The 24,080-nt window shown below is 35.9% G+C and overlaps 1 pseudogene; it reads right to left on the bottom strand.

Moving 5' to 3' along the window:
- Positions 1 to 14,990: 14,990 nt before the first annotated feature.
- Positions 14,991 to 15,395, bottom strand: LOC109677448 (protein LLP homolog; annotated as a pseudogene).
- Positions 15,396 to 24,080: the final 8,685 nt, after the last annotated feature.

Below are 24,080 nucleotides of genomic sequence, written 5' to 3'. Positions count from 1 at the left end.
TACTGGAGTTTAAACTCAAGGCTTCATGATTATAAGGCTTGCACTCAACTGTTTGAGTCATGGCTCCAGCCCTAAACTTGCTTTTTGGATAGAGACTGTAGAGACAAAAAAGAAGACAATATAGAAAATTCATTTGCTAAATTTCAATTTTCTTTCTCTCTCTTTAACCTGCTAAGGAAATTGTTTCAATAAATTGATCCATAATTTAGCATAAGTGCTAAATGCTAGAAGAAACTATGGTAATGTTTTGAACCTGTGCCTTTCCTTATATCACCACTAGACACCCAAATAACCTTAAAAAATTCTTCACTATATTGCTTTTGGCTCAAGACAGTTGTGTAAACTATGAACTTCAAGCATGAGGCTTCCTTACTTAGTTTTATTTAGGGCACCAATTCTACATGTATCAAGAGAGTTGTAGGGGTTAGAGACAGGAACCACTCTTCCATACCTACACATAAGCACAAAGAGATGTTATTGAGTCCACTTAGTAACTTTTGACCCTCTTAGCCAGATCAAGAATGAAAAACAAAGAGTTTTCAGAGATCTAAAGGAGGAGAAAGAAAATAAGTGTCTCTGAAGATAGCTGCTGCTGAGACTATAATTCCCACTATCCCTTGGGGAGAGCATTTGGGACCATGTGTTTAGTAAGTCAGATTCTTGTAGTCACACAGACAGCATGAGTAGGTGTCTCCTTCAGTTGCTAAATTTATGCCTCAAAGAACAAAATGCATTGTGGAGTGGGATCTATGTACTGGATGTCTATGGGAAGTTGCAGCCTTTGGCAGAGGACCAAGGAGAGTATGGCTGTATTGGAATTGTCCTCACTTCTCAGAGTGTGTTTGTACTAAAGGTGTTTAAGTGTTTCTGAGTACCACAGAGATCATGTGGATGTGAGTGCATGTGTATAAACATGAGGAGGACTACATTATGTTTTGTCTGATAAGGTAGATTTGGAGTGCTAAGGATACTTCAGCAGAGAGATGAAGGTGCAGCTCTTGACACCCTACAAGATAAGAGAATAAAAGGTTCAGGAAAGATCTTACCTAGAAAATGTCATCAGTGAGGTACACTACTAGGCACATCTCTGCAGTTTTTTAATCCCAGTCAAAATAAAGGATCCTGAGTCCAGTAAAATGTACCAAAGTGCCCAGAAATGTCATGTTCCTGTTGGTGTTTTGCCATCCAGAGGCATATGTAGATTACTTCCGCTGAAATGTAAGAAAATGGTGTGAAATATCAGTATGGTTGTTTTGTCACATTCCATTTGTCTTGCTTCAATTAACACAGTGCTTTATGTGTTTAGTGAGGGTAAAGTCAATGCAATTGGATTCAATCAGTCAGACTTATTGAGTGCCTTTATTGTACAAAGTCCTGGGAAATACAAAGATCAGTAAAGAAACTTCCCCCTTAAGGATGTAATTTCTAACCTGCTTAGATCATGGGAGGATGCTGGGAAACAACACACTCATAGATGGTTTGTCACAAATGTATGTTTTTTCTCTACCTCTGTTCTTCTGTAGAACGAATTCTGTGAATACTTAATATCTAGTGCCCTATATGTTATCTTTCCTTGTAGACATCTTTTCTCCCTTTTTCAGTTCATAGGCACATTTTCTTCAACTCTTTCCTTACCCTTCTCTACTCTGTTTTGTGTTACGGGGCGGGGGGTGATCTTAAAGGTTGCTTTTCCAAAGCCTTCCATTGAGTTTGGCCAATGGTAGGCACTCTTAAATTATTGCAAGGAGTAGAGGGTACTAGGAGAGGGAGAAGTCACTATAACTTTTTAATAAAATACTTGCCTTTAACCATCAATGGATTCTTATCACCACTTTAGGAGCCAAGACTGGCTTATTCATATATTCAGTGTTGACTCCATGGTTTGGAAGACTTAATACAAATAAAAAATGCATGGATTCTTTTCAAAAAACTTTTACTTTCCTTTCATAGTCCTTCACTTTACTTGTAATGGTGTTTTAAAAATTTTCCATTTAACGTTGCAATCCTTCTGTTACTTCTCAAGGAGTAAGTACAGACTCTAAAAATCATCCAGACACTTCACCTGTGATTTGGAATGCATGTATGTGCACATGCAGGACCAACAGTCTGGATACCACCTTGTGTCCATTGCCAGATGATGCCTCTGGAAGTTCGGCCAAGCATTTACCCTTTCTGGGGGTTGCTATTTTAGTCCATTGTAGACATTTAACCTGCCCTTTCAAGGTTATTGCAATAGCTGTGCCAGGATGTACTAGGTGGCCTGGTTTTCACCAAGTTCTCCTTCAAAGTGCCTGGGTGCTACATTTTGGGGTCGTTGCTGTGCCCCACCCTGAGTTGCTTTAAGTGTATTCCCACCACTGACCAATATCCATACTCGACTCTCCTCCCCCATATGCACTGATGTAGGCAGTGGATGTGGGTGAGAAGAGGGCAGCTCAGTTTCTAGGGAACAGAGAGCAGATGGCCAAGAACCCATGCTGGGGAGGTAGCTGGAGTGCCACATGTGTAAGTTGAATCTCTGAGTCCCCAAGGCTCAATTATCCCATCAGACTTCACTTATAAACACAAATTTAAAGATAAATTATTGAATGTCAAGACAATCATTGAAAGCTACCCTTAACTCAACTAGCAAAAATGCTTTGTCTTCCTTATTATGCTTATGTCTTTTCTTCAACAAAATCAGTGGTAAGGGCAGAACAGGACCTGCTTGAAACTGAGGGGGGAGGAGGGGGTAAGGTGGGGGAGGGGAGCAGGGTGGAGAAATGACCCAAACAATGTATGCACATGTGAATAAATGAACAACAACAACAAAAAAGATAGTCATTGTAGAGAATTAAATCCCAAGTATGGAATCTTATGTGGCTGCAACTTGTCACATGGGCCCAGTATGTGCATGTTCTCCATTGTGCCTTACCTATTGGTTTACAAATATCATATTCTCAATAGGTGACTACTGGATACATGACTAAAATATATAAACATAAGAATAGAAAAACAAATAAACATGTGAATAAGAGAACTTACTAATGAATCAGACTTACGTAATAGTGTGGTGCTTTTGTTGAACGTGAGAAATAATCCACAAGCCATTAGCTGGCATTTATTCAGTATTTTACACATTCTAAATACTCTTTCTGGACAAAATAACACCTAGGCTCAATTTATATACTATTTCTCCTGTCTCTGAAAAGAAGCCTTGAAAGGGGATGAAGACAAATGGAACCCTCCAAGGTAGGTTAGGCTTTCAAAGGGTTAAGTTATTAATCCACAGTGGTAAAGGAATTACAGATGGCAGTGATGTTAGACAAATATGCTCTTCAATAATGCTTTCTTTTCACATTTACCACACTTTGGAACTTTAGCTTTCTTCTCTGATACAAAGACTGTCTGATGTTGACTTCATTGCTTGGAAGGCTTATGAGATAAGCAAACCCCATTAAGAGGAAATAAATGAACCCTATAGCTCATTCTGTTTTAGGGGATGAAGGTGAAAGTAATTTGTAATGTTTCTACAGGTTCATGCCCACCATTCCACAGTGAAAGTAAAGGGGAGAGAGAGAATGGAATAGGTGGCATGGGTTATTTTTGATCTTGGACATAGAACACAATTTTCTCAACTTAAATATAGTCCTGAAGATTATTTACTGCCTTCATATTTTGGTCACAGAAAATTTAGGAACCTGGGGCAAGGGAAAAAGTGACAAAGTGCTATTTCTATGTGGACTACCAGACAGTATCTTGGGTACTCTTCATATGTTATATTATTGAATGCAAATATCAACCAAACTTATGAAAGTTGTTAGTGTGTCTATAAAACCAATGAAGAAATGGAACCTAGAGAAGTCAAATAAATTGATTAAAATCTCTCACTTATAGATGGAATATCAGGGATTCCATATATGACATATTTCCAGGAATATATACTCTTTCTGCAAACAAATGAATGAATGAGTAAAAAATACTTTCTAAGACCTTTGTTTATTTGATTATGTTTGCTTTGTTCCATTTTGAGAAAGGGTTACATAACCTGTTTTTAGGCTTTAGACTGCTTCTTTAAAAAAAATTAAATAGGTTGCAGAGAAAGAATAAATAATGTAATGATTAAAGCAAATTCTAAAGTTTTTTTTCAAAATCATTAGTAGCATGATTTCAACAAATGGAATACTTAACTCATTTAAAGAAAGTGTTTGAAAGAATTAGTAACCTCAATATCTCAATATGCAGACCTCTCTCAGTTACTATTTCAATAGAATCAGAATTTCTTTCTGTACTGATTATTTTTGTCACTTTTTCCTCTGAAATCTAAGTGAATGGCACTTCCAGAGTGTTATAAACACATCAGATACATAAATAGTAATGAATAATTACCTGTCATACTTTTCTGTTCTGTGGAAACTGAAGAAGGTTTTATTGAGTTGATTAATTTCTTCTTAATACAATTCCTTTTGTCTTTACGAAAAGGAAGAATGTTTCTCCCTTATCAGTCCTAAACTCACTTTTGGATTAAATGTTATGAATGGTAAATTCTGCTATGTTTGGCCTTTAATAGAAAAATGCTATGATACCTCTGTATTGCTTTCTAATCAGGTCATAATATTCACCAAGCCCTAGGGATATTGGAATAAAAACATCAGAAAAATGTCAATCACAGCATTCTTTCCTTCTTTCCCAGAGTAGTTATTAGGCACCATCTCAACAGGGCTTTCTGATGGCAGCAGAAGACAGAGAGTAGGAAGAGGGATTCCAGTGACTACAAGGACTTCTCAAAGGACCTTGGTCAGTGAAATAAGTGGCAAAGAGAAGGACTGTGTCATATGGTAACAAGGCAGAAAGGGGCTTGTGGGAGTTCAGAAGCATGCAAGATTGAGTCCAGCCAGGGGCTTTGGAAAGACTTGGAGTAGGAGATTATGAAAAGTGGGTAAGATAAAAATGCTAGAATTAGGTTATTTTGAGTCAAGGTATACTCTTTTTCTTGAGTTAAGGAAGACCCTTGAAGACTCTGTGAAGTCAGTTCACTGGTAGAGACAGAGTACAGCCTGTGATTTGTATTTGTTTTTGGTCATTAGATTTTTGGAAACACCAGAGATGGATGAACAAAGGGCCTAAAATTTCCAAAGTCTGCATTTCCAATTTTCATTTGTTGATGCACATGTGATTTGACAAAACTGCTTGCCTTATTTATGAGCTAGCAGGGCCCCATGTGCAAAATAACAGAATACTTCATCTTTGTTATCTCTTTCACTTACTCATGCTTTCACTCATTTAATTCCTAAAATATATTAGTTAAGCACATATTCGTGTTGGGGAATGAAAAGAGTTGGATCTTGAGGAGAGGCAAAGAAGCAGTCTGCAGGCTTGGGTGTTTTGGTCAACGCTCAGAACAGAAAAAAACATCTATCTGCAAATGTTTTCTTTTCTTTTTCACTACATGCTTTTTTATTAGCACATGATAATTGTACAGGGGACATTCATTGTGACATTTACATATGCACTTACAATATATCTTGATGAGATTCAGTCCTCCATCATTCCCCATCATCTCTGCCCACTTCTTAGAACAATTTCAACAGATTTCGTTGTTCTATTTTCATATATGAATACAAAACACACCCACCATATTCACCCTCCTTCACCCTCTTCATCCCTCCCCCTCTTCCCCACTGGTACCCTCCACCAGACAGGACTTGTTTTACCTTTCTGTCCTTCATTTTTTAAGTGTATAATGATTGTGCAAGGGAGTTTCATCTTGGTATTTCACACACACACACACACACATATGATTTAATCTGATTAATCACCTTTAGGACTTACTCTTTCTCTATCATCCTGCTTTCATTAAGCAGCAGGTTACAGTGCATTTTGTTATACTGTCTTTATACACAGATGCATTATGTTTCAATATCATTTATTCTCAGTCATTCTCTTTTCCTCTCCTGCCTCCATGTAGTCTCCTGAGACAGACCCATGATTATAATCATATATCATGTTCTCTCTCTCATATACATATATATATATATATATATACACATAAAATATACAAACATATATGTATATATAAATATACAAGATCATATATGTACATGTATACCTTTGGATCTAGCATCCACATATGAGCAAAAAGATTAAACCTTTGTTCTTTTGAGCCTAGCTTACTTTGCTTAACATTTTGATCACCAGTTCTGTCTATTTACCTACAAACAACATAATTTCATTTTTCTTCTTTATGGTTGAATAATATTCCATTGTGTATATAAACTACAGTTATAGGACCTCTCCAAAGTTTGGGTATTGTGAATAGTGCTACAATAAACATGGGTGTGCAAGTGGCTGTATTGTTCTTGACTTAGATTCCTTTGAGTATGTACCCAGAAGTGGTTTTGCTGGATCATATGTTAGGTCTAGTTTTAGTTTTTTGAGGAACTTTCATACTGCTTTTCATAGTGGTTGTGCTAATTTATGTTCCTACCAATAGAAAATGAGTGTTCCTTTTTCTTGCAGCCTTGCTAGCAATCGTTATTGCTTGTGTTATTGGTGATAGCCATTCTGATTAGAGTGAGGTGAAATCTCAGTGTCATTTTGATTTTCATTTCCTTTGTGGTCAGGGATGTTGAGCATTTCTTCATGTATTTATTGGCCATTTGTCTTCTTTTGAGAATTCTATGTTCTATTTATTTGCCCAAGACTTTTTCTGCATCTATTGAGATGATGATATGGTTTTTGTCCTGATTTCTGTTAATGTGTTGCATTACATTTTCCTTTGTTCTTTGTGTATGTTTAATTATTTTAGACCTCCTTATTGTAAACTGATCCCTAATATCACCTTATGTCCTAAAAGTCTAAAATTTTATCAAAAGCTATAACTTAGATTTTTGGAAAACATTTTTTATAGCATTATCCGTTTTAACCTCCTCCAATCTGCATATGTTATATCATCCTTGCATCTCTGGAGTGAAACCTACTTGATCATGGTGTATGAACTTTTCAATGTGCTGTTGGATTCTATTATTGAGAATTTTTGCATTTATGTTCATCAGGAATATTGGCCTATAACTTTCTTTTTTGTTGTGTCTTTACCTGGTTTTGGTATTAGGGTAATAATATTGGCTTCATAAGATAAGTCTGATAGAATTCTTCCCTTTTCTATTTTATAGGAAATTTGAGGATCATTAGCATTAGTTTTTCTTTAAAGGTCTGGTTGAATTCAGCAGTGAATTCATGTAGACATGGATTATTTTCTTTTTTTTTTTGGTTGGGAGGAGTTTAGTTATTGTTTCAATCTCATTACTTATTATAGATATGTTGAAGTCATTAATTCTCTTGGTTCAATTTTGGTGGGTCATATATGTCAAGAAATTTATCTATTTCTTCTTGATTTTGTAGCTTGCTGGAGTATAGTATATTACTATATGGTCTTGTGAATTTCATTGGTGTCTGTTGTGATAGTCTCCTTTTCATCTCTGATTTTATTAATTTGGGTTTTCTCCTTTCTTCTTTTGGTTAATTTGGCTAACGATTTTATTTTTTCAAAAAACCAACTTTTTGTTTCATCGATCCATTGTATCACTCTTTTGGTCTCCAATTCACTGTTTTTGCTCTGATTTTTGTAATTTTTGTCTACTACTTTTGGGATTGGTTTGTTCTTTTTCTAGGAGCTTGAGGTGCATCATCAGACTGTATTTAAGACCTCTCTAATTTTCTGATGTGGGAATTCATGGCTATAAATTTCCCACTTAAGACTTTCTTTGCTGTGTCCCACAGGTTCCAGTAAGTTGTGCTCTCATTTTCATTTGAATCTAGGAATTTCTTACTTCCTTTCCTAATTTCTTCAATGATCCATTGGTCATTCAAAATGTGTTGTTCAATTTCCATGACTTTGAATATTTTTGTGGTTTTCCTTGCTATTGACTTTGAATTTTATTCCATTATAGTCTGTTACAATATAGGGGATCACTTCAATTTTTTTTGTATTTGTTTACATTATGACCTAGGATATGATGTATTTTGGAGAAAGTTCCATGGGCTGTTGAGAAAAATGTGTAATCTGCTGCTGAAGGATGGAAAAAGCCATAAATGTCTATTACGTCCATTTCATCCATGTTATTGTTTAGTTCCAGGAAATCTTTCTTAATTTTTTGTGTGGGTATTCTGTTTATGATGAGAGTAAGGTTTTGAGTTCTCCTACTTTCATTGTACCTGGACCTATCTGTTCCTTTATGCTCAGAAGTGTTTGTTTTATGAACTTGGGGGCACTGATATTTGGTGCATATGTGTTTATATTTAGAATTGATATATATTCTTGCTGGATGGTTCTCTTCATTAGTAGTGAACTTCTCTAACTCTTCTGACTGAGAAGCACAGAGATTATAAATGTGGAAAAAGTAGGAAAAACAACTTCTCTTAAAAGATTGGATGTTTTAAATCATGAAAGGAAGACTCTTCTGTCAAATTAAACTTCCCAAAGAAGGTCACAACAAAGTTGCTCATTCCCCATGCTCCTCTGAAATGTCCCTTTGCCATTTTCTTATCCAAGGTGGATCTATAACTTCTCCAACCAGAGTTAATGATTGCTTGACTAATAGAGTAAAATAGAAATGATGCAGACTTGAGTGTATCTAAGTGGTAGAGTGCTTGCCTGTCATGCATGAGGCCCTAGGTTCAATCCCCAACTCCCCAAATAGCCCAAAGATGTATTGTTAAATGACTTACAAACTGAGGTCTGAACTGGCTAGGTAGTTTCTGTCTTGGCCTCTTGGAATTCCCACTCCTGGGTGGCTTCTTTGGGGATTGCCCCTCCTGGAACCCAACTTCTGTGTTGTGATAACGTCAAGCCACATGATGAGGTCATATCTGTCAACAGCTCTGCTGAATCCAATCCTCGAGTAATTCAAGTCTTGATAAGAGACCTGTGAGTAAAAAACCTCAATGTAACTAGGCACGACGGCATATGCCTGTAATCCTAGCCCGTGAAAAGCTAATGCAGGGTTATTGCAAGTTCAAGGACAGCCTAGGCTACATAGTTAGACCCTATCTAAAAGTAAAAACAACAAAAACCCCAAATCCTCCTGTTTACCCAATCTCCATTCACAAGAAGTCACTCCTAGCCCTTTTAGTCTCCCCCTCCTAAAGCCCAGAAATTATAGGACAGAGATAAGCCTACCCAGTTTATTGCCCACATTCCTAACCCACTGCATCTGTGATCATCATAAAATTACTGTTTTGTGCATGTCACTATTTTTTTAAATGACACATTAAATATCTGAATCAACCCTGACTTTTCATCTTTTAAAAAACTTCATTATGATTTTAAACTGATACAAAAAATATAAAATTGGACTGATTTGTGGGGTGCATGTGATGTTTTGGTACACACATACATTGTGCGGTGTTGAAATTAGGTTAATGTATCCATCTCTTCAAGCATTTATCCTATGTTTATGATGAAAAATTTCAAAATCTTTTTTTTCTAGCTTTCTGAACAGTATAATACATTATTTTTGTCTGAAGTAAAAGATTTCTTACTCCTGTCTAATTATAACTTAGTTCCCATCAAACAACCTCTCCCAATTTCTCCCTCCCTTCACTCTTCCTAGCTTCTGGTAGCCACCATCATACTTTCAACTTCTGCAGGGCCAACATATTTTGTTTCCATATAAGATCCATATAAGAGAAAGATCATGTGGAATTTGTCTTGATGTGCCTGGCTTATTTTATTTCACAATAATGATCACCTGTTTCATCTATACTGTCACAAATGACAGAATTTCATTCTTTTTTAAGGCTAAATAGTATCCCATATATATTTCAGGGTGGTCATACCAATATTAAGGAGTCACTGGCAACATTAAATGAGATAAAATATGTATGAAGCCAGAAACCAAATAGATGCCCAGTATGTTGTAAACATTATTAGTTGTATTTAAACATGTAAACTAGTTTTACCATGGAGAGCACCAACTTTAACATGTGATGAGAAGGTTATGAAGAAAGATGCATGGAGACGACTGTTCTGTGGCTGGTGGATGAGGGCCTTCTGTGGTAAGAGTTTTCTCAGGAGCTCAAAATGTATGTAAGTGATAACATGAAATTGCCAATAACTAAATTTAAATGGTGACCTACAGTTTATGTAGTGCATTTGCAAATGTGACTATATTTGAATGTTCAAAGAGACCCTTAAAGAATATGTTGTAGAACAGCTTTACAGATTTGCATAAACAACAGCTGTAGGTAAGTAGTTCAGTGTTTGCTCTATGATGGCAGATTTCCTGAATTCCAATTCATGTCTGCTCCCACCCGCCACATGACCTTGAGGAGGTTAATTAAATTTCTCTTTTGTTCTGTCATTTCTGAAATGGCAATATTACACTTTTCATAGGATTGTGTTGAAAATTAAATAAGATTGTACATATAAAACACCTAGAACAGGACCTTAACATACAGCAGACCGTTCAGTAACATAGGTTAGGCTCAGGGAGTTCCATTTTCTGGCATTCCACAAGTATGAACACCCTAAACCCAGGCCTTTTGCTCTGAGTCTTATTCTAGATATTACATATTTTCCTTTTTACTTTTTGTTAAGATGCAGGCTAGTTAATGTACATTTTGGGATACAGACACTATTTTAAAATGTACCTTTTTCTTTCCACTGTAAAGATTCTCATAGGAATCACATATGTAAATTCAAAACCCATTTGTGATTTTGCCCAAAGACAATATGAGCTAGTTATTATCATGGTTTATATACCATCAGTGGGAATGGTTTCTTTTGAAAAGTTCTCTTCAAACAAATTCATGACTAAGATCTTCTTTCTGCATTCATCACCTGTGTAAGAAAACAAAATAACTTACTTCTTCCTAGTTATTGGAACCATCCTTTCCTCTCCTTTTATAGTCAAACCTTGAAGATGTTTTCTAGGTTATCGAAGTAGGATATTGTCCTTTGAAATATGCTTCTTGTTAACAATGATGTATCTTTGTTTAGATTTTCATCCATCTCTGCAGGCTTTCTAGTCGTTTTTGGTTTGTCTCCTGCCCCTGGCTGTTTTAACATCGAGACCATACAACTAAGATCCTAGTATACTGCACCATTTTCTCCTCTGCATGCTCCTCTATAAGCACATCTCATCTGTTTTCCATTTTCTTATTTTGTTCCTTCCTGAGCCACTCTTATTGTCTTTCAGCCTCTTACATCAACTCACCCTCAGTTGATGTGTCAATAATCTTTTACTCTCCCCTATTTTGCAGTGTTTTCTACAATACATATGGTTTCTGTATTCTTGTTCTTTCCTGTATGTGGTCTTTCATATTTACAGTCAGTGGAATGGTGTGCAAATACCTAGGTGAAGGTGACTTATCTCAGACCTTGCTTCTCCCACAGGAGGGAAAAAAATTATCAGTCTTTAATGAACTCGAGGCTAAAGTAGATTAGTCGTTTTCTTTGGACAAGATGGATGATGCTATCAACATTATTAAGTCATTCGGTCTGAATTTCTCTTTGTATAACTCCAATGTAATAAGGGCTATTAAAACTCCTGTCAATCCATCTCACTGACATATTTTAAGTGTTTTGCCCAAAAACTAAAATTGTGCTAGTCCTGATTAAATAGTTTACTTCATTATCCATTCAGTTTACCCACTGCCAAGTAGCTTGGCATTACTTACTATTATTTGGCAACGAGAATTTTTTTTCAAAGAGTTCACAGTATATAAGAAGATACATGATTAGTCCAATTCCTTAAAATAACTTTCTTTTATAACCTCACTTTAAGGATCTCGGTAAGTTTATTTTTAATGTATATATGAAGTATCCCTTCAACATTTTTTGCAGCACTCCCTAACAAAACTATAGCTCAGGATAAAAGCTGTTAATATTCTAGGTTACGATGGAAGGAATGAACAAGCTGTCTATGGCTCTTTGCAAGAGCTGGGAAGAATATTTGTTTTGACTGCAGGGCCTGTTACTGTTAATCTCTAGAATAAAATGAACAATTGGGAACACTTAATCTATGCAAGATGGATGTGGGATAAAGGAAGCTGAAGTAAAACTTGAATAAATGCTACAGCATCTTTTGCCATAAACTAATGTTGTTTTACTCATTTATAATAGCATCCTCCTGCCAACAATCCTACCTGCCATTTCACCAAACACGTCCAAAAAAAAAAAAATTAAGTGTAACTTTATAGTTTTGTGTAGCTTTGGGAGTTTGGTTGGCATGTGAGTATTTTACCTCTCTGCTTATTCCAAATATTTTAGTGAAAGTATAACATTTTCATTTAATAGTTATCTGACTCCTTAAGGTTAAATTTATTCCTGGTGGCTCTGCAATAAATTTTTGCCTTCCGATTTTTATTTGTCTGTTTGTTTGTTCGGATGCACTTTACTGTGGTAGTTTCGGGGAGTCACTTGTGCTGTGGGTTCTGATTGATCCTTATTTACTGACATTGATGAGTTGGGAATGACCAAAGAATAATTGAAGTTGGAACTTGATTCTGCCTTCTAATAGGAGGTAGAAGTTGAATATTTGCACTATAATGCCATTTTATTCACTAAAGAAGTGTGCTAATGTTAATACATGTAGGACAGTATTTTATTATTATTAAAAATAGGTTGGGTGGAGAATTAGCAGCAAAAAAAAAATTACATGGAAAGGAAGAAAATTGTTCACTGACTCATTCCTAAATTTATTTGCAAGGAGAAAAAATTAATGGAAACCAGTGCTCTTTTATTGTTTCCGTTCCTCAAAGAAATGATGAGCTGAGCAAAGAAAGAAAAAGTGCTTCCCTGTATTTTATCTCTCATTTATATACAAATATGGTTCTGATTAAAATACATTTTGGTGACTCTGACTGGGGAGAATTTATGCCTGAAAAAAACTTGTAAAGGATAATGCTTTATTGTTTGGTATTATCATTGCTACAACTCAAATTCTTTACAGAATTCAGTCCTATACAGAATCTGAAGAATTACTAATGCTTCCAGCCTTATGTGACTCACATCTTTACAGGGAAGCTTAATCTGAAGTTCTGCATGTTCTTTTCATCTACTTTGTGTGTGTGTCAGAATTGCTTCTAACATTTTCTCTTTTTCTCCCTCAGCAAGAATTTTCTCGTTACTAAAGAATTTTAATCTCCTGAGGTCATAAAGCTTTTATTTGATGCCTTCAGCTATGCTTTAGGAAACCCAGGATGCAAGTTTTTTGGTGGGGGTTTGAAACTGGCAAAGTTGCTCCTGTCAATTATTAGATAATGGGAACTTGAAGGGGCAATTATACTAGGACACACGTGCCCTTCTGGTGGCCTACTAGCCAGCCAAGTGCTTCTGTAGATTCAAAGTAAGCAGTGAAAGGAATGAGAGATGTTAGATGTTTCTGTTGTGTAAGTCTTTACGCTCAGTAGACAGGACAAGGTTGAGTATGTGACCTAGAGTCTTTCTACTTGAAATGTGGTTCTTCTTCTAGCAGCACTGGCATCACCTGGGTGGGTGTTAGAAATGCAGGATCAAGTTCCACCTCCTCAATATGAACCAGAATGTTCATTTCAATGAGCTGTCAAGGTCACCTACATATGTACTAAAGTTTGAGAAGTATTGTTTAGGGGATATACTTCTTAGCTTACTCAACAAATTCTCCAGCCATAATGGTTTCATTATGGGAGATACTAACAGTTTTATATGTCATTGTTTCATTTAATCTTCACATCATACATGAAAGTTTGTTTTTCATATTGTTCTTATTTGAAAGTTGGGGCACTTATGCTCAGAAAGGTGAGGTAACTTGTTCAGTGTAATAAAGGAAAATATTTATTCATGAGGTTACTGAGACAGATCTCCATACTGACTTTTTAGAACAATTATTTTTAAAAATGCATAAAACAAAAAATTGGACATATTAATGGTGGTGCCATATAGTGCTTTGATACATGTAAACATGGTACAATGTTAACCATATATATGTCCTCAGAAAATTATCATTTCTTTATAGTAAAAACTTTCAAAATTCTTTCTTTTTTTGAAGTGTACAGTATGTAGTTATTATCTATACTTACCCTAATATGCAATAGCATACTAGAATTGCTTACCCCTAAATCTAAATTAGTACCCACTAATCAGTCTCTTCCCTCCCTCCCCTTATACCCTCCCTAAACTCTGGTAACCACCATTTTCTCAACTTTTATGATATAGTTTTTTTTAGATTTCACATGTGGGGAGAAAGCATGTGGTATTGTCTTTCTATATCTGGCTTATTTCACTTAACATAACAATCTTCTGTTGTGTCTATGTTGCCACAAATAACAGGGTTTCATTCATTTTATGGCTGTATACATACAGCATTTTCTTTTTTTTTGCCACACAAAAATCTTTTACTCTGAGTTAAACAACATAAAGGCATTGTGTAAGTGTAAAAATATCACCTGTTGAAATTATTCCAGGAAAGCGGGGGGGGGGGGGGGGGGCAGGTAAAGAAGAATGGCAGAGGGAGTGAATTCAAGTATGATATAATTGATACATTGTAAGAGCTTTTGTAAGTCCCACAATGTACCCCACCAAACACAACAATTAAAAAATAAAAATAAATAAAAGCATTGAGTAAGTGCTGTTTATAAGATCTGCTCGTGTATTTTAGATGACAATAGCTTTTCACAAATTTGACTTCACTTATATTTCTCAATATATCGTTTGTTTTATCTTTATTGACTTTAATTACCAAATTGGAAGAACATTTACAATTATATTAATTCTTGACAAGATTTTGATGTCTGATATTAACTGGACATTGGGCAGTACCCAATTAAAACTTCAGTACAGGCTTCATTCATTAAAGAAAACATTTTATTCAAGTTCCTGAAATAAACTTGAGGACTTATTTTGAGGGTTTTAATTGAACAAAAAGGACCAAGTTGAAAATGAACAGTTTTCATCCTGTGGGAGCTGAAATCAGTGTACATATTCTAATTAAACAGCTGTACCATGTGGCATTTTTCAAATTTTGAAGGGTCTACCAAGCCAAACCCTGTGCCAGCTTTGCTGCTTATGCTTTGCTTTTCTCATTTCCTTTCCCCTCACTTGGCCTTTAGCCTTTTTATCTGCCTCTACTTCATCCATACTGGGTACTATCCACACACTGTCTAGAAGTCTTTTTGTTCCTTTTAATCTCAATCTCCATTTTCATTCCTCATCACACATTACATTTTCTCTCAGAAATGTTTGAATATCAGTACAGTTGCATTTCTTGCACTTTCATTAAAACATCACTGTCTACTTTGAGAATACTTTCAGGTCTGATGAATTCCTTTGGGGCATTCTTTTTTCTCTTTTTAGCATGCATCTTCCTGTTCCATTTATTCCATAAGCTTTTGGCTGTTTTACCTAGGTGATAAATACACACACCATAGGCCCACATTTTCCTTCTGTATCAGTTGTTAGACATTTCTGTTGTTCCCATTTCTTGGGTATTGTGAATAGTGGTGCAATAAACATTAGGAGATGTCTCTTTGAAATAGTGATTACATTTCCTTTGGATATATACCCAGTAGTGGGATTGCTGGATCATATTGTAGTTCTATTTTGAACTTTTTGAGTAACTGCCATACTGTTCTTCATCATGGCTGTACCAACTTACTCACTCACTCACAGTTGTACTGGTGTGAAGTGATATCTTTCTGTGGTTTTGAGTTGCATTTCCTTCCCTAATGACAAGTGATATGAAGCATTTTTTCATGTACTTATTGGTCATTTAAATGTCTTCTTTTGTGAAATACCTAGTTAGATGTATTGCCCATTTTTAATTAAGTTACTTGATTTTTTGCTATTAAATATATTGAGTCCTTTATATATTCTAGATATCAACCCATTGGCAGGTGTATAGTTTGCAAACATTTTCTCCCATTCTGTAGATTATTTCTGCACTCTGTTGATTATTTCCTTTGCTGTAGAGAAGATTTTTTTGTCTATTTTTACTTTCATTTCTTGTGGTTTTGGTGTCTTATCCAAAAATCCTTGCCCATTCTGATGTCCTGAACATTTCTCCATGTTCCTGTTTTTATGCCAGCTCCATTGGTTTTGACTACCATATTCTGTCATATATTTTGAGGTAAGGTAGAGCAATGCCTCCTGCCTTGTTTTTTTTACTCAGTATGACTTTAGCTATTTTTTGTGGCTCTTTATAAGTTTGAGAAAGTTTTTTTAGTTCTTTGAAGAATGGCATTGGTATTTTGATAAGAATTACATTGAATCTGTAAAATGACTTGGCTGATATGGACATTTTAACAACATTGATTTTTCTACTCCATGAACACAAGATGTATTTCAACTTTTTTGTGTTCTCTTCAATTTCTGTCATCAAGGTTGTATAATTTTCAATGCAGAGTTCTTTTACCTTTTTTGTTAAATTTATTCCTAGATATTTTATTTTCTTTGTATTTATTGTAAATGGGACTGCTTTCTTGATTTTGTTTCTTAATAATTTGCTACAGGTATGTGGCAACTGAGTTTTGTATGTTGATTTTATGTCCTGCTACTTTGTTGACTTTGTTTATTAGTTTTAATACTTTTCCTGGAGTATTTTTTTTACATAAGATCATGTCAGCTATAACACAGACAAATTGATTTCCTCTTTTCCAATGTAGATACCTTTGATATTTTTCTTTCTTTCTCTTGCCTAATTGCTCTAGCTAGCACTTTCACTACTGTGCTGAACAAAAGTGATGCCTTGTCTTGTTCCAGATCTTAGAGAGAAAGCTTTCAATTTTTCCCATTCAATATACTATTAGCTATTGGCTTATTATAAATTGTTTTTCTTATGTTGAAGTGCATTCTTTCAATACCTAATTTTTTTAGCATTTTAATCCTGAAATTCATAATGGATTTTACCAAATGTTTTTCCTTCATCTATTGAAAAAGCTGTATAATTTTTGCTCTTCATTCTGTTGATGTGGTATATCATGATTATTGATTTGTATATATTGAATCATCCTTACAAGTTCAATTTGCATATTGTGCTTCCTGTGGATAAATCCTTCTTGACCATGGCGAATACTCTTTGTAATGTGCTATTGGATTCGGTTTTCTGGTGCTTTGTTGAGAGTTTTTGTCTTTATACATTGGTTTTTGACTGTTTAATCATTTTGAAATGATCAGTTTCTCAATAGATTAAAGAAAATCACACACTCCAGAAAATGACTTACAAACAATCTACACTTATGTTTTCGTGATGAATAAAAGTCAATTCCAAAAGAACAATGCCACTTTTCATGAACATTTTAGGGCAGTCTCTGTCTTTTGGACAGAAGTTTTTATTAGCCTGGAATTCAAGTGATGCAAGTTAGAAAACAAGTTGATTATTAAATAATGATAACTGGAAGCTGACATTCTCTGCCACAAGGTCATGGATATGGCAAGCAGCTTAATTTTGATTGATGGTACCTTTTCTCCTCAATGAAAATTCAATACACAATACTACCTGTATGATGGATTTTGTTTTTAGGTAGATTATTACCATTTTGTTGTCAAGTTCATGCTATTGGTTTGCCCACAGTCAAATTTTGCTGTTGCATCTAATGCTTTTTCCTGATTTCACTCATTCTAAGTCAGTTTTTCTAATCTATCTGTAGTAGTGTATATATTAACATTTTGCAAAGTTTTACTTCTCTCAATAGTAGGTGATGGATATAGATTTGATATCTGTGACAAAAATTCATGTTTTTTTCTCAGTTCCTGACCTTACTTCCCATACAATACCTTATCTAGTGAATATAGTCAGTGGCAATTTGCCATTCTATTAGCATAATTAGTTTAATTACATAGACAAAATTATGGAACTGTGACTTAGGGAAACATTGGAGACAGTTAATATTTAGGAGTCTACAGGTTGGAGGGAAGAAAATCTACCAGTGTGCCATCCCAATAATGCCTTGATTGAGAATTCCATCCTGCTTTCAGAATTATTTTAGTGTTCTCACACATTTTCTTTCACAAGCGAAAACACAATCCAATTTAAACAACTTTTGGGCATTACATAAAATAAGTGTCCTAAGTTGTTTTTATTTACTTCATCAGTCTGTATGTACTGCAAAATTTTATGGGTCTCTTAGCAAACAGAATTAAATTATTTACTATTGTAGCATTTAAAAAATCTTGCTTAACAAGAGAAATGAGCATAATAAAATTCAATTGTGTAGGAAGAAGATTCAGCTGCATTAGTGAAGTTTCCAACCTCTTAATACTAATCAATAACTTTTCATTTGACAAATTCTTACTCATGACTACTACCTATCTGGAGTGAACTTGTTCTCTTGCTCCTTTGTTGGAACAAGCTTTTTCTCACTCCTGGTTATAGCTGAACCTAATTGGGCCTAACTGGGGGCCACTGAGGACACAGAAAAGACACAGGGTAGACAGACAGATAGAAAGTTGGGGCCAGGCGTGTTGAGCACTTACTGGAGACACACAGCTCTCCTTGCTTCTTTTCTCTATTATTTTCTTCATTTACTCTGCTTCTTTTCTCTATCTATATTCTTTAAGGACTTACTCCTTTACAATTCTTTAAAACCTTGTTTCTAAAGTCCTCCCTTAAAACCTTGCTTTTAAAGTCTTCTTTTGTGTTCTTTAAAGTTTTTTTCCTTAGACTCACTCTGTCCCATGTTTTCTCTTAGCTGTTCTTTAGCACAATTTCTCTTAAAGTGTTTGGCCCGAGACTTGCACTGTCTCATGTTCCCTCTTTTAGCTTTCTTAAAGCCTCAGTGCTGAGACTTGCACTGTCCCATATTCTCCTTAGCATTTCTTTAGCTTAGCTTTTCTAAAACCTATGCATAAAATTCTCTGTGTAGGCTTGCACTATCCCATGTTCTCTCTTTAGCTCTCTTAAAATCTTGGCCCTCAGGCTTGCTTGCAATTCCCCTTTAGCAATTCTCTTTCAGCAATTTTACTTCAGCATTCCTTTTCCTTTTAGCAATCCTTTTTCCTTCAGCAATCCATTTCCCTTCCAAAGCCTCCCACATCAAAAACCCTCCCTTCATCCAAAAGGCAAAAGCTAAAAGTCCCAAAGCAAAAGTCTCAAATCAGAAAGCCTCACGTCCTCCTTCACATCCTCCTCCTTCAGTGAGTCTCTCTTTTTTTTTATTTTATTATTCATATGTGCATAAAAGGCTTGGGTCATTTCTTCCCCCTGCCCCTACCCCCTCCCTTAACACCCACTCCGCCCCCTCCCTCTCCCCCCTACCCCCTAAATACCCAGCAGAAACTATTTTGCCCTTATTTCTAATTTTGTTGTAGAGAGAGTATAAGCAATAATAGCAAGGAACAAGGGTTTTTGCTGGTTGAGATAAGGATAGCTATACAGGGCATTGACTCACATTGATTTCCTGTGCGTAGGTGTTACCTTCTAGGTTAATTCTTTTTGATCTCACCTTTTCTCTAGTTTCTGGTCCCCTTTTCCTATTGGCCTCAGTTGCTTTTAAGGTATCTGCTTTAGTTTCTCTGTGTTAAGGGCAACAAATGCTAGCTAACTTTTTAGGTGTCTTACCTATCCTCACCCCTCCCTTGTGTGCTCTCGCTTTTATCATGTGCTCAAAGTCCAATCCCATTGTTGTGTTTGCCCTTGATCTAATGTCCACATATGAGGGAGAACATACGATTTTTGATCTTTTGGGCCAGTCTAACCTCACTCAGAATGATGTTCTCCAATTCCATCCATCAACCAGTGAATGATAACATTTCGTTCATCTTCATGGCTGCATAAAATTCCATTGTGTATAGATACCACATTTTCTTAATCCATTCATCAGTGGTGGGGCTTCTTGGCTGTTTCCATAACTTGGCTATTGTGAATAGTGCCGCAATAAACATGGGTGTGCAGGTGCCTCTGGAGTAACCTGTGTCACAGTCTTTTGGGTATATCCCCAAGAGTGGTATTACTGGATTAAATGGTAGATCAATGTCTAGCTTTTTAAGTAGCCTCCAAATTTTTTTCCAGAGTGGTTGTACTAGTTTACATTCCCACCAACAGTGTAAGAGGGTTCCTTTTTCCCCGCATCCTTGCCAACACCTGTTGTTGGTGATGTTGCTGATGATGGCTATTCTAACAGGGGTGAGGTGGAATCTTAGCATGGTTTTAATTTGTATTTCCTTTATTGGTAGAGATGGTGAGCATTTTTTCATGTGTTTTTTGGCCATTTGAATTTCTTCTTTTGAGAAAGTTCTGTTTAGTTCACTTGCCCATTTCTTTATTGGTTCATTAGTTTTGGGAGAATTTAGTTTTTTAAGTTCCCTGGATATATTCTGGTTATCAGTCCTTTGTCTGATGTGTAGCTGGCAAATATTTTCTCCCACTCTGTGGATGTTCTCTTCAGTTTAGAGACCATTTCTTTTGATGAACAGAAGCTTTTTAACTTTATGAGGTCCCATTTATCTATGCTATCTCTTAGTTGCTGTGCTGCTGGGGTTTCGTTGAGAAAGTTCTTACCCATACCTACTAGTTCCAGAGTATTTCCTACTCTTTCCTGTATCAACTTTAGAGTTTGTGGTATGATATTAAGATCTTTGATCCATTTTGAGTTAATCTTGGTGATATACATGGATCTAGTTTCAGTTTTTTGCAGACTGCTAAGCAGTTTTCCCAGCAGTTTTTGTTGAAGAGGCTGCTATTTCTCCATCGTATATTTTTAGCTCCTTTGTCAAAGATAAGTTGCTTATAGTTGTGTGGCTTCATATCTGGGTCCTCTATTCTGTTCCATTGGTCTTCATGTCTGTTTTTGTGACAGTACCATGCTGTTTTTATTGTTATTGTTTTGTAATATAGTTTGAAGTCAGGTATTGTGATACCTCCAGCATTGTTCTTTTGACTGAGCATTGCCTTGGCTATTTGTGGCCTCTTGTGTTTCCATATAAATTTCACGGTAGATTTTTCAATCTCTTTAATGAATGTCATTGGAATTTTAATGGGAATTGCATTAAACATGTAGATTACTTTCGGGAGTATCAACATTTTTACTATGTTGATCCTACCAATCCATGAGCATGGGAGATCTCTCCACTTTCTATAGTCTTCCTCAATCTCTTCCTTCAGAAGTGTATAGTTTTCCTTGTAGAGGTCTTTCACATCTTTTGTTAGTTTTACACCTAGGTATTTGATTTTTTTTGAGGCTATTGTAAATGGAATTATTTTCATATATTCTTTTTCAGTTTGCTCATTATTAGTGTACAGAAATGCTAATGATTTTTCTATGTTGACTGTATATCCTGCTACCTTGCTATAGCTATTGATGATGTCTAGAAGCTTCTGAGTAGAGTTTTTTGGGTCTTTAAGGTATAAGATCATGTCGTCTGCAAACAGGATATTTTGACAGTTTCTTTACCTATTTGTATTGCTTTTATTCCTTCTTCTTGCCTAATTGCTCTGGCTAGGAATTCCAGTACTATGTTGAATAGGAGTGGAGATAGTGGGCATCCTTGTCTGGTTGCTGATTTTAGAGGGAATGGTTTCAGTTTTTCTCCATTAAGTATAGTGCTGGCTGTAGGTTTGTTATATATAGCTTTTATAATGTTGAGGTTCAGTGAGTCTCTTATATCCAGTGGTAAACAGTTTGGAGCAGTGGCTCTCAGGGAGGGGCATGACATTGTAACAGCATAAACCTGCGTTCCTGCATCTCTGAACTGAAACAATTTAGGAAAAGCAGCTGTTTTGCATTTTCCTCTTTTGTGGCCAGGACTCTGCAAATCTCAGCCTACAGATAAACATCTTAGGAAAAAGCAGTTGGGCTGCATCTTGCCTCGCTTATGTCCAGTTTGCTTAAGGCATCTCATAATCTGCTCTCCACAGCTATCTGGCACTTTTTTAGGCACAGAAGACATTAGGTAAGCAGAACATACAAGAATCTCTGATTTCATAGAACTAAATCTAATAGTTTAGAGAACATTTTAAATATTAAGTAAATACAATTAAGAAAGATATGTAAGGGCTGGGTATGGTGGCTCACACCTGTAATCCTTGATACTCTGGAGGTAGTGGTTAAGAGGATGTGTTTCCAGACCAGTCTGGACAAAAAGTTAGCCAAGACTCCAGTTCAACAAACAAGCAAGTCATGTTTATGCCTGTAATCCCAGCTAAGTAAGAGGTATATGTAGAATGATTGTAGTGTGAGGCCAGCCCCAGACAAAAATGTGAGACCTTCTATGAAAACTAACTAAAACTAAAAGTGGGCTGGGGTCAGGCCTCAATTGGTAGAGCATCTGCTTAGCAAGTGAGGCCAGCCCTGAATTAAACCCTAGTACTCCCCCACGGAAATGTAATTATTATAATAAAGTAGTATAGAAAAATTTAAATGTGGTCATAGAAAGAATAAGTGGAAATGTTGACAGAGGTCAGCAACATTGTTGGTTGCTTAGGGCAGACCAGACTGGTAAGGATAATACTGAATAGGAATTGAAGAGGAAGAGGAACTAAATCAAGAAATACAATATCTAAAATGTAGAACTACAGAGAGGTGAGTGTGGTTGGAGTAGGAAGAGGAGGGGAAGAAAGAGAAATGTTGTGGGACAGAATGATAGCAAGAATAATGGGCCATATTCAGAACTGTCACAATGATTCACCCCTGTATAGCAAATATATCTTAATTAAAAAAAAGAATAATGGTCTAAATTACGTGGGCATCTTTCAGTCCTTATGAGGATTTTGGCTTTTTCAGTGAGTGAAATAAAAGTGAAGAAAGGTGGCTTTGAGCAAGAAAACAGCAATATTTGACTCATGTTCATAAAGGTAACTCTGGATGATGTGCTGGAAATAAGCTATAGAAATGCAGGAGGAAAAATCAATTAGGCCACTATTGTAATACTTTTTGAATGAGATAGTATTTTCTTGGATTGGCAAAACACAGCAGTAGAGATGGGGAGAAGCATTCAAATGATGGATATACGTGAAAATAGAGCCAACAAGATTTTCTGATGCGTTGGAAATAAGGCATAAAAGACAAGAGAGTTCCAGGTGCCGATGGCTCATGCCAGTCATTCTAGCTACTTGACAGGCTGAGATCAGGAGGATTGGGGTCAAGTCTAGCCCAGGCAAAAAGTTTGAGAGATCCTATCTGAATGGGAAAAAGGGTGAGTATAGTGGTAAGCATCTGTCATTGCAGCTACTTCGTGATACATAAAATAGGAAGATCATGGTCAACCTTGGCACAAAAGCAAGCAAGACCTTATCTTTAAAATACTCAGAGCAAAGTGGGCTAGAAGTGTGGTTCAAGAAATAGAGTTAAGATCAAATTCCAGTGCTGTTCCCAGCCCTCCAAAAAAAGACAGTGAAGTTGCTTCCAAAGTGTTTGGCCTGAACAATTTCAGAACTGAGTTTTAACCACTGAGCTGAGGAAGCTGTGAGTGTAAAATGTTGTGCGTGTGGGAAGCAAGAAGAGTGCAGCTTTGGACATTTTGAGTTTGAGATGCCCAATATATATTTGAGTGTGTGTATGATATCAGGTAGTTGGTGTAAAAGTGTAGAACTATAAAAAAAATTAGGCTGGCCTTATAAATTTGGATTTGTGGACACAGGAAGTAAGTGTGCATAGAAAAACAAAGATAAACTCCTAAATACTTCAACATTAAAAAACCAGGAAGAAAAGGGAGTAGCAGTAGAAAGAGAATCACTAAGGAAAAAGAAAGTCAAGATTTTGTGTCATCCTAGAAGCACAGTGAAAACAATGTGTCAGAGAGAAGGTAGGAATTCCACCTGGGGGTGGGGGTGTGTGGAGCTGGTAGAGTGGCTTAAGCAGTAAGAGTGCCTTCCTAAGCAAGTATGAAGCCCAGAGATAATTCAGGTAAAAATGAGTCTACTGGGAAAGATAAACAGCAGGCATAAAGAAGATGTGGAGTATTTTTCCAAAGAGATGAAAATTAAAAAATAAAATCTAGAATTAAAAAATATAATAAATAAGTTATAATTTGTAATTATATTTATATTATAAATAAGTTATATTTAATGCTGTTAAGGCCACCATAACAGCAGATAGATTAGAGGATGTGATCAGTCAACTTGAGAGACAGGTCAGTAGATTGTACCCAAACAAAAACACAAACAGGGAGAAAAAAGTGAAAAAAATTA

Source organism: Castor canadensis, chromosome 10, assembly GCF_047511655.1.
Source record: "Castor canadensis chromosome 10, mCasCan1.hap1v2, whole genome shotgun sequence".
Classification (NCBI taxonomy): Eukaryota; Metazoa; Chordata; class Mammalia; order Rodentia; family Castoridae; genus Castor; species Castor canadensis.
Note: the sequence above shows the minus strand (reverse complement) of the source record. Positions and strands in the feature narration are given on the sequence as shown.